The sequence below is a fragment of the Euprymna scolopes genome, chromosome 11 (assembly GCF_053919585.1).
Source record: "Euprymna scolopes isolate OS-2025 chromosome 11, ASM5391958v1, whole genome shotgun sequence".
NCBI lineage: Eukaryota > Metazoa > Mollusca > Cephalopoda > Sepiida > Sepiolidae > Euprymna > Euprymna scolopes.
The window spans coordinates 33,698,485-33,708,856 of record NC_136492.1 but is presented as its reverse complement, the minus strand read 5'-3'; the positions used below and the strand labels follow the sequence as shown (position 1 = coordinate 33,708,856).

Sequence of the window (10,372 nt, the reverse complement as noted above, 5' to 3'; positions counted from 1 at the left end):
TATAATGATATTCTATAATTAGATGACGACGGAAAATTAAATATCAAATAAGAATAGGAATTAGTAGCAAATTGAAATATTATAACTTCTGGATTGATCGCAATGTGTGGACATGTTAAATATTAATTTATAGCAATGGTAAATTTGCAATAATCATTATACAACGTAAGACTTTATAGAATATAAACTCCAAATATTATAATTAAAAATCAACTATATATGTTGAAATAAGTGATGGTTTTACGATTGATGTGTTCACACAAATATATATACTAAATGGGTTAATTAGTGGAATGGATGTTAAAATACTAGTTATGGAAGAAATTGAGTATTAATTAAAGTAAGAAAAAATTCAATTGATTTAATGTTAAAATTTAAATGTTATCATTAAATATAACTTTTATAATAATAATAATAATAATAATAATAATAATAATAATAATAATAATAATAATAATAATAATAATAATAATAATAACAATAATTATAATAATACATTACAGATAAAAAAATCGTAGGTATAGGAAGTACATAATTTATAATTAAGTAATAAGAAGAAATGAATTAGAACATTATTTAGACTATATTTTTGATAAATTAAACTTGTAGTTGTGTACTATTTTATATTGAAATGGTTTTAAAACTAACATTTTATGGCCAATGTATAATTTGATTAAATTATAATACACTAAATTATGAAATGCATATTATTAAGAAAAGATATTAGAACGATATAAATATAACTTATTATGAAAATTAGAGCGAATAACTTGTTTAGTACGATAAAAGAATGAATGTTAATTAAACGGAGTTAATATACTTGCATTTTGTTCTAGATGAGATCATTCTTAGAATAAAAATTAAATTAAATTTGTATTTTTTCGCTTCAGGTAAACGAGTGTAGTAAATATTTATATAGTTAAATTATAAATTTCAAGTAAATAAAATTATAGGTTGAGAATTAAGTAATACTGACAATTTTCATTTGCGTAGTAATAAGTTTTATGATATCAGTTAGGAGGGCTAAGTTATGCATAGTTTTAAATCCAGATTAATAATTTAATATGACCGGAAATTGGTAAAAAGTTATTTAGTTTCGGATATGCAAACATGTGTAATAAATTATAATTATCGATCTTATTTGGGTAAATATATATTCATTATAAATAACACATTTAATAATTAATAAAAGGGAACATTTCTGGGAGAATATATCTAATTTAATAGAATTTGTTACTACGAACAGATGGTTTTATTGAGTATATTTCTAACTTCAAAATCGCATAATGTAAACATATTATAAGGTATTTACAGCTTCTCCTCTCATTTTCGGATTTTTAATCATGTAAAAACGCACTTTGTTTCATTTTGTTGTATAAATTTATGCTATTTCTTTTGATGAGTTCAGGGCAAAGTAGATTCACTGATTGACATAATTATTAAGTGATTAATTTTGTCCTACGAAACAGATACTGTCAAGAATTGTAAATGTCAAATAAATTAAAATATTTAATGAATGTCAACTGAATTAAAGGAAAAAATGTCAGCTGCTCAACATTATGAAGTTTGGAATATAGACTTTTGTCAGTCATTTATATATATATATATATATATATATATATATATATATATATATATATATATATATATATGTGTGTGTATTGAGTAAAATGATTCAGAATTTTGGAATTGGAAACCAGTTTCAAAAGGAGAAAAAAAACTAACACAATCAATAGTTCTATTGAAATAGAAAATATGTTTTGAACAATAATTTGATAAAAATATGTTTCATATTGAAACAAATCTCCTCATCAGCAAAACAAATGTGGGTAGGTGGGGGATTAAATACACTTAAATAAATTAGCACTTTTGTATCAAGGCAGATATTTCTGGACATATTTTTAAAAAATCATAAAGTAATAGAGGTTACTAATTTTTATCTTCATAAATAAAATAAAAATAAAATAAGGTGGAAAGTAAGATAAAGAGAACATATTTTAATATTTCTCATAATATATATATATATATATATATATATATATATATATATACACCTTTTTGTCCATCTATTTCTTGGCATGTTGCTGATAGTTGTCTCTCAATTGTTGAAGTTATACTTTATATTAGTTTAAATGTAAAATTTATAATTGCCATTTTATTATCGTTGGAAACGCTATTGTTAAACTTAAAATTATAATTCATTTTGAAAGGGAAGTAACTGACATTTTTTGAAAAATGACATTTAAATAAAAACAGTTTCATCAGCTAAAGGAAGGTAACCACTAATTATTTATAGATTGAATTATTTATTTATGGTTTAAACATATTAAGATAAATAAAGTATGTAATAGTTCGAGTGGCATGCAATAAGTAATTCCCCTGACCCACTGTCCATAGCAGTAGAGCAACGAAACTTGGCAGAGTTATGAATATTTCTCCTCCATAGGATCCTCCCATAGTTTGATGCAGCTCTGCAGACGGGTTTTGTAGAACACCCCAGGTTGGTTCTCCAACAACGACATGACTTCAGAAATCAAACGCTTTCCTTTCAAAAACATCTTCATGGATGGGAAGAGGTGAAAGTCAGAGGGTGCAAGGTCAGGAGAGTAGGGAGGATAGGGGAGGATTTCATAACCACTTGCCCGTGCTTCAGATCTGGCGACATGTGAGTTGTGGACTGGAGCGTGGAGGAGGGTGTCTTTGCTGATCTTGTCTGCCTCTAGATTTTGAGGGATTCCTTTAATTTCCTCAAAAGTGAAGCATAATAGGCTCCTGTAATTGTGGTACCCTTTTGCCAGGAAATCAGTTATCTCTACTCCGTCCTGGTCCCAGAAGACTGTGAGCATGACCTTGCCAGCGGAAGGCTTCACCCTTGCCTTCTTTGGAGGTGGTGAGTCCAATTGCTTCCAGTGCATTGACTGGGCTTTGGTCTCTGGATAATAGTGATTGACCTAGGTTTCATCCTGATTAATCAGTCTTGTGAAAAACTTTGACTCATCATCTTGGCACATCTCCAAATTCATTCTCGAGCACTCGACGCGTTCTTGCTTCTGGAATGGTGTGAGCAATCTTGGAATTCATCTGTGCAGACACCTTATGCATATTCAAATGGTCACGAATGATAGTTTCCACAGACCTTGTACTAATCTTGACATCTTGGGCTATTTGGCGAATAGTAATGCGCCGATCTTCCAAAGTGGCAGGCTAAAGACGGACAGATGCCTCATGAATGGCAGAAGGAGGGCGATCAGGTCTGGGAGCTGTTTCCACAGACTTCCGGCCATGTTTGAATTCACGATGCCAGCGTTTTACAAGATCATATGATTGGGCATTATCACCATAAGTATCTTTCATTTAATCGAAAATCTCCTATGGTGTGCGTCCTTTCAAATGCAAAAATCGGATCAATGCTCTACATTCAACAGGCTCAAAGGTGACTCAGTTCAAACACATGTAAAACATAAAACACAATGAGTTAAGAGCTGTACTTTGCCACATTACTCGTAGAGATATAAATCATTGCACATGCAAAATTTCAGCTAGATCAGACAACTGGAAGTGCATCAGGGCTATTACTTATTGCACGCCCGTCTTAATACTATTAATTTTTGTGGTAGTAATTAAATAATATTTATAATAGTAAATATAACAGTTAGAGTACTAACATTAATAAAAATTCATATAAATTTTAAATAAAATAGATAAAATAAAAATAAAAATAGAAAATAATGATATTAAAATACAAAGTAAAATAATAACAGCAATAAAAATAAGAACAACAATAATGATGCTACTACTACTCCGACTACTACTAATACTAATACTAATACTGCTACTACTACTACTACTACTACTACTACTAATAATAATAATAATAATAATAACTACCGGGACCTGTGGAAATTCCTCAGCAGCATTTCTCATATGTAATATATTGTTGCTGGGCATGCTGTGAGCGTTCTGTTCAGCATTAATGAAGGCACAATAATATTATTCAAGTGTTTTTTATTAAAACTGTACTGCCCCCTTACTAAAATAATAACTTTGATATATTTCCTGGGCTGATTATTTCATTACAAACACACCGGCCAATTAACTCACATTTTATAATTTTTCATAATTATTGAATATGTTACTATGTTCCACAATGCTTTTTCATGATTTTAGCCCACATTATCGCCAATCCCTTTACTAAAATATTAAATTTGATGTATTGATGTATTGTATCGGCTGGTTATTTTATAAAAAACACAGATATCAATTAACTCGCATTTAATCATTTTTAATAATTCTTGCATATGGTACTAATTTTGACAATAATTTTTCATCATTTAAACTTACCATATCGGACATCTTACTAAAATAATAACTTTGATATATTGTCTAGGCTTATTATTTCATTACAAAAACACACAATCAACTCACATTTCATCATTTTCGTAATTCTTGGATATGTAGTAATTTCGACAATAATTTTTTTTATAATTTAAACCAACGTTATAACCCAACCTTACTAAAATACTTACTTTGATACATTAAAATAATAACTTTAAAATATTCTATGGACTATGCATTTATTACAAACAGACTAATGCATGGAATCACATTTAATCGTTTTTCATGATTCTTGGATATGTTACTTATTTCGAAAATCATTTTTCATAATTTTAACCCACATTTTCGCCCTTCGCTCTTTACTAAATAATAAGTTTGATTTATTGCCTAGGCTTAACAAACACACCAACCATTTAACTAATATTTCATCATTTGTTTGGAATTCTTGGATATGTTACTAATTTCGACAATATGTTTTCATAATTTAAGCTTCGCTTATCTCCTTCCCCTTTATTTATATAATAATTGTCTAGGTGATTATTTCATTATAAACACACCAATCAATTAAATCACATTTCGTCACTTTTCGTCATTCTTGGATATGTTACTAATTTCGACAATACTTTTTTTTATAATTTAAACCATCCTCGTCACCCTCTCTTACTAAAGAAATACTTTGATATAGTGTTTGGACTGATTATTTCATAAAATCACAACTATCAATTAACACACACTTCATCATTTTTCTTAATTCTTGGATATGTTAATTATTTCGACAATTATTTTTAATATTTTTGCCCACATTATCACCCTCCACTACTAAAATAATAACTTTGATATATTATCTGGAATGATTATTTCATAATTTAAACCATCCTCATCGCCCTCTATTACTAACATAATTACTTTGATATATTTCCTGGGCTGATTATTTTATTATAAACACACACGATTAACTATCATTAAATCTTCGTTCATAATCCTACATATGTTACTAATTTCGACAATAATTTTATAATTAAAACACACACATGATGTCGCTCACTCCTACTACTATTATATATTTGATATATTGTCTGGGCTTATTATATCATTACAAACACACCAATCAAGTAACTCACATTTCATCATCTATGATAATTCTTTGATATGTTATTAATTTCGAAAATAATTTTCATAACTTTAACCCACTATGTCGCTCCCCCTTACTGAAATAATAACGTTGATATATTGCCTTGGCTGATTATTTCATTACAAACAAATCAATAAATTCTGGGTATTCTGATACTATATATGTTTCACCTATCTTATCCAATCCCGGGTGAGGCCGCATATTCTGCTAATATATCCCGTTCACCTATCTCATTCGATCCTGGGCGACGCTGGGTATTTTGCTACTATATGTTTTCCACCAATCTCATTCAATACTGGGCGACGCTTTCTGATAGTATATATTTGCACATCTCATTCAATCCCGGGACTTACTTCATGTCCGCCACCCCACTGTTGAAAATATACATTAAATAAAGTAATGTTTTCATCGTAAACTGTTTCAGCAATTTCCGGGACTGACTTTGTATCCCCAACCCACTGCTAAAAATATGCATGAAATAATGTAATGTCTATATAGCAAACAGTTTCAGACATTTCCGGGACCGACTTTATATCCCAAACCCACTGCTAAAAATATACATGAAATAATGTAATGTCTAAATAGTAAACTGTTTCGGTCATTTCTGGAACTGACTCATAATCCCCAACCCACTGTTGAAAATATACATGAAATAAAGTAATGTATAAATCGTAAGCTTTTTCAGCCATTTCCGGGGCCGACTTCTTATTTCCCATCCTACTGTTAAAAATAAACATTAAATAAAGTAATGTCGAAAACGTAAATGGTTGCAGCCATTTCCGGAACCGACTTCATATTTTCCACCCCAATGTTAAAAATATACATTAAATAAAGTAATGTGTAACGCGTAAACGGTTTCACCCATTATCGGGACTGATTAAATATCCCTCACCCCACTGTTTAAAATATACATGAAATAAAGTAATGTTTAAATCGTAAACTGTTTCAGCAGCTTTTCGAAAGTAATGCATAAAAACATTGACAACCGTTCCTTCAACACGAATTTCTGAGTATAGTATCAGTTTCAGAATTCCATGACTTAAATCCCCCCTTTTTTGGTATTTGTTAATGGGTGAGAAATCCTTCATTACTGATACAATTGTTATTTTTGTTATTGACCAAAATGCCCCTTTTGGGGAGCTGGTTTCCCCCTAAAATTTTAACCGATCTTATGTCCAATTCCGCCCTTGGGGGAGGCAAGTAAACAAAAAAAAAAAAATAAAATAAACAGAACGGACATTTTTCAGGGCGTTTTATAATTAATCAGAAGTGACATTTCCAGGATATTTTGTAATTAAATCAGAAATAACTTTTTCCAGTTACTTTTTTAATATTAAAACTTTGTTTCATTAAACATAGTACCTATGCACAATGCCTCCCAACGGGACAGATTTAGGCATCACGGTCGTTTTTTTTAATGTGGAGAAAAAAATGCCTTAAAAATTGTCTTAGTCGTAAAGGATTTCTCTTCCAATGAGAGAGAAGAAATTGAAATGTAGAACCTGAAGAACAGATACTACACTTGATCTTAGCCAAAAGGCAAAGAAAGACAACTCATTTTTATTAGCTTGTCTCAATAGCGACACCAGTTTTTGTTTTATATTTTAAGCCCCGCCATCTTTGGGTAGAGCACTGTCGTAAATAATCTCACCCGCTACTTAATTGGCTGAAAATGCGAAGCTCGTTGTTTGTTTGTTTACGAACATGCGATTTGAGCACTATAAAAGTGGCGGCGGATGTCTATTTAAATAGACATTCCGACGAGTTATCTACGGGCGTCAATTCCATGGTCGAGTGGGAGAACCGCCGATTGTCAACACGACAGTTCTAGGTTCAATCCTTGGTTTGGGAGAGAGGCTAGTGTAGCGGCACTGATGAGTTGTGATACAACGAAACAGGACTGTATGTTGATAACTACAAATATATAATAGTAGCTTTTACTTTACTTGTATATATTATCTATTAATCTATTAATTATAATTAATGGCGCACATATCGTATTAATTTCTATACTAGGTCTAAATAGTAATTGGTTATCTCCGAGTGTGTGTGCTGCTGCTTTGTCTGTTTAGACTATAATTTTAATTTCGTCTCAAAATGGCAGATGGTTTACTTTTACTCTACATCTATGGTCAACCATACCTAACCTTTAAAAACTCTCCACGTACGACGGCTGTTTGATGTTCCCTTAACCGTAATTTTAGTAGACGACATTTCTTATTTTTGTATAGTTTTCCACATTTACATGGGATCTCATACACACAGTTCTTAGTCATATTTTTCTGTAGGGGCTCGACACTCACAAACTGTTTCTGAAGAGATGAATACCTCCTGAATACTGTCCTTGTGGCACATGGATTACATATTCTTTGAAGTTTTTCAAACGTCTGAATTGAGCTGAATTCTTTCTGTATGAGTGAGATCGATCAATAATGTGAATATATCCAACAAGAATCGACTCAATGGATGGCATGCTGAACCTATGGCCCTGACAATGTGTGTTAATGTAATATCAGCAAATCTCCATTATAAGTCAAGTTATCACCCCACTTTGTGGAAATTATAAACAATGCCCTTATTTATTCCAACCAGATGTTGAGTCTAGACGTATATATAATACTAGCGGGGGTACCCGGCGTTGCCCGAGTGTTTGTTTCCGGGACGGGGGGGGGAGTTTTAAAAAATGTTATGGTAGGTAAGTAGGAAGGATCAAACCCGGAGTCATGAGTAAAAGTAGGAAAATAAAGTGTGAAAAAAAAAAACATCTGCAACGTTAACAGTTCGGCCACCAAGAAAAGTCCATTCCAGTTGTTCAGGAAAAAAAAACAAAAAAAAACGACTACGGTAGGTGGGCGCGAACGTGAAAATATAATGTGAATTGTCCAGCACGCTAACCACTACGCCACAGAGCACTGCAGCTCAGTTTAGTGATTTTAAATAACTTCACATGAAAGAACTACGAAGCCAAACCGGTGTTCTCTTCTCAACTGTTCCTTGTGAACGATCCCCAAACGGTGTTAAGTGGTGGCAGGGGGAGGTGGAATTTATTAGAGAGAAAATATTTTACCACTTCCATTGATCTTAACCGATTTTGGCCGTGACTTCTCAGCAGAAAAAAGTATAGAAATCTAAGATTATCGAGGAATTTGAGAAATAATAAGCCTATAACACACCTCAGGTATTGTTCTGCCGTTTGTGCATATTATATTTGCATGAAATATCTTGATTTTTAATCCTATTAATGTCAAAATCAGACGGGAAAAAATGAGTTCATTTTATTTATATATATATATATATATATATATATATATATATATATATATATATATATATATATATATATAGAGAGAGAGAGAGAGAGAGAGAGAGAGAGAGAAGATAAATATATCCAACAAGAATCGACTCAACGGATGGCATGCTGAACCTATGGCGCTGACGTGACGTGAGTCTAGACGTAGTGATTCTGTTCACGAAAATACCCACTGATGAGACTCTGGTGCGTGACAGGCTGACTTCTGCTGCATTGCATCCCAATTGACAATATAATGGGTATGTTCTTCTTCTGTGTAGAATCTACATACTTTGTGATGCGATCCGATATATATCAGGAGGAAGAAATTTTGCCGATGGGATCACCATTGTGCAAAGTATTGGCCAATGCATACATGGAATACTTTGAGGAAATGGTAATAATATCACCACCACTAAAATCAACAATATCGTTACGATATATGAATAATACCTTCATACCCTGGCCCCATCAGAAAAATGTTTAAACATTAGAAGACGATGTGAAATCGATCCGTCCAACTATAAAGTTCACGATTGACAAAGGACATAAATTATCGTTCCGAGATGTACTAATTACCCGCACTGTTCAGGGTTTAATGTCATATGTATAACGAAAACCATCGTTCACTGGACAGTACTTAAAATGTAATTCCCGCCATCCATATCATAAAGGAAGAAATCGCCCATTGTCACAATACCGAGCAAAACAATATTTAGTAACAGAAATGCATATCGAAGGAAGACGGACCGTTTAAGGGAAACTCTCAACCGAAAAAAACAAACCAATTCAGAGAGAATGAAATCAGCTCCAAAAACCCATATGACATTCAACAATAATATATATATATATATATATATATATATATATATATATAAATATATATATATATATATATATATAATGTATTAATAATTAGTAATTAATAGTGAGGTACATAATTAGAAATAAAAATAGATTAAAGGCTCCTAAAATTAGTTTTAGAATTGCCCGTAATGACCCATTGTGTAGTGGTTAGATTACTTAGAAATGTCAATTGTAAAAATGATATTGACTTGAAGATTTAAGCTTCAATTCTAAGTGTGGGCGATCGAAAAATACAATTGCGGATTACCTAAGACCTCTATCAAGGTGTTGCTGACGGAATAAGATTGTGGTGTAAATAAAGGCTTTCGTTCGAAATTTCATCTAAATTTCGGAGTTGAACTACAACTCATGTTCGAAGTTATAGTCAATATTAAACCTGTCCTTGTTTTATCGTTATTTCCATGGCAGATGCTCGTCTGAACTCGAATCTCTGGTCCCCCCTCGCCAATCTTTCACGGATAACACCCATCTAGCTGAATCCACTGTGAAAAATTTCCCCCACTCTATATCTGTGCCTAAATCAAAACGCAGATTCCATGAACAAAGCTTCTTTCTTAGAACTGCACGCCTGTGGAACTCTGTTCCGTCTGCCTGCTTCCCTCCGGACTACAACTTGGTTGTCTTCAAGTCCAACGTTAACAAATTCCTAATGAACTGCCCCCTTAAGTAAACATTTCAGCAAATCTCCTCACTAACGTAATGTACTTGCAATAACCCTTATCCCTGAGTGGCTTCCGGGTCTTGATAAG

General features: G+C 32.1%; 1 pseudogene; it reads right to left on the bottom strand.

The window, feature by feature from the left end:
* Nucleotides 1–6,905: 6,905 nt before the first annotated feature.
* On the bottom strand, nt 6,906–7,020 carry LOC145288340 (U2 spliceosomal RNA; annotated as a pseudogene).
* Nucleotides 7,021–10,372: the final 3,352 nt, after the last annotated feature.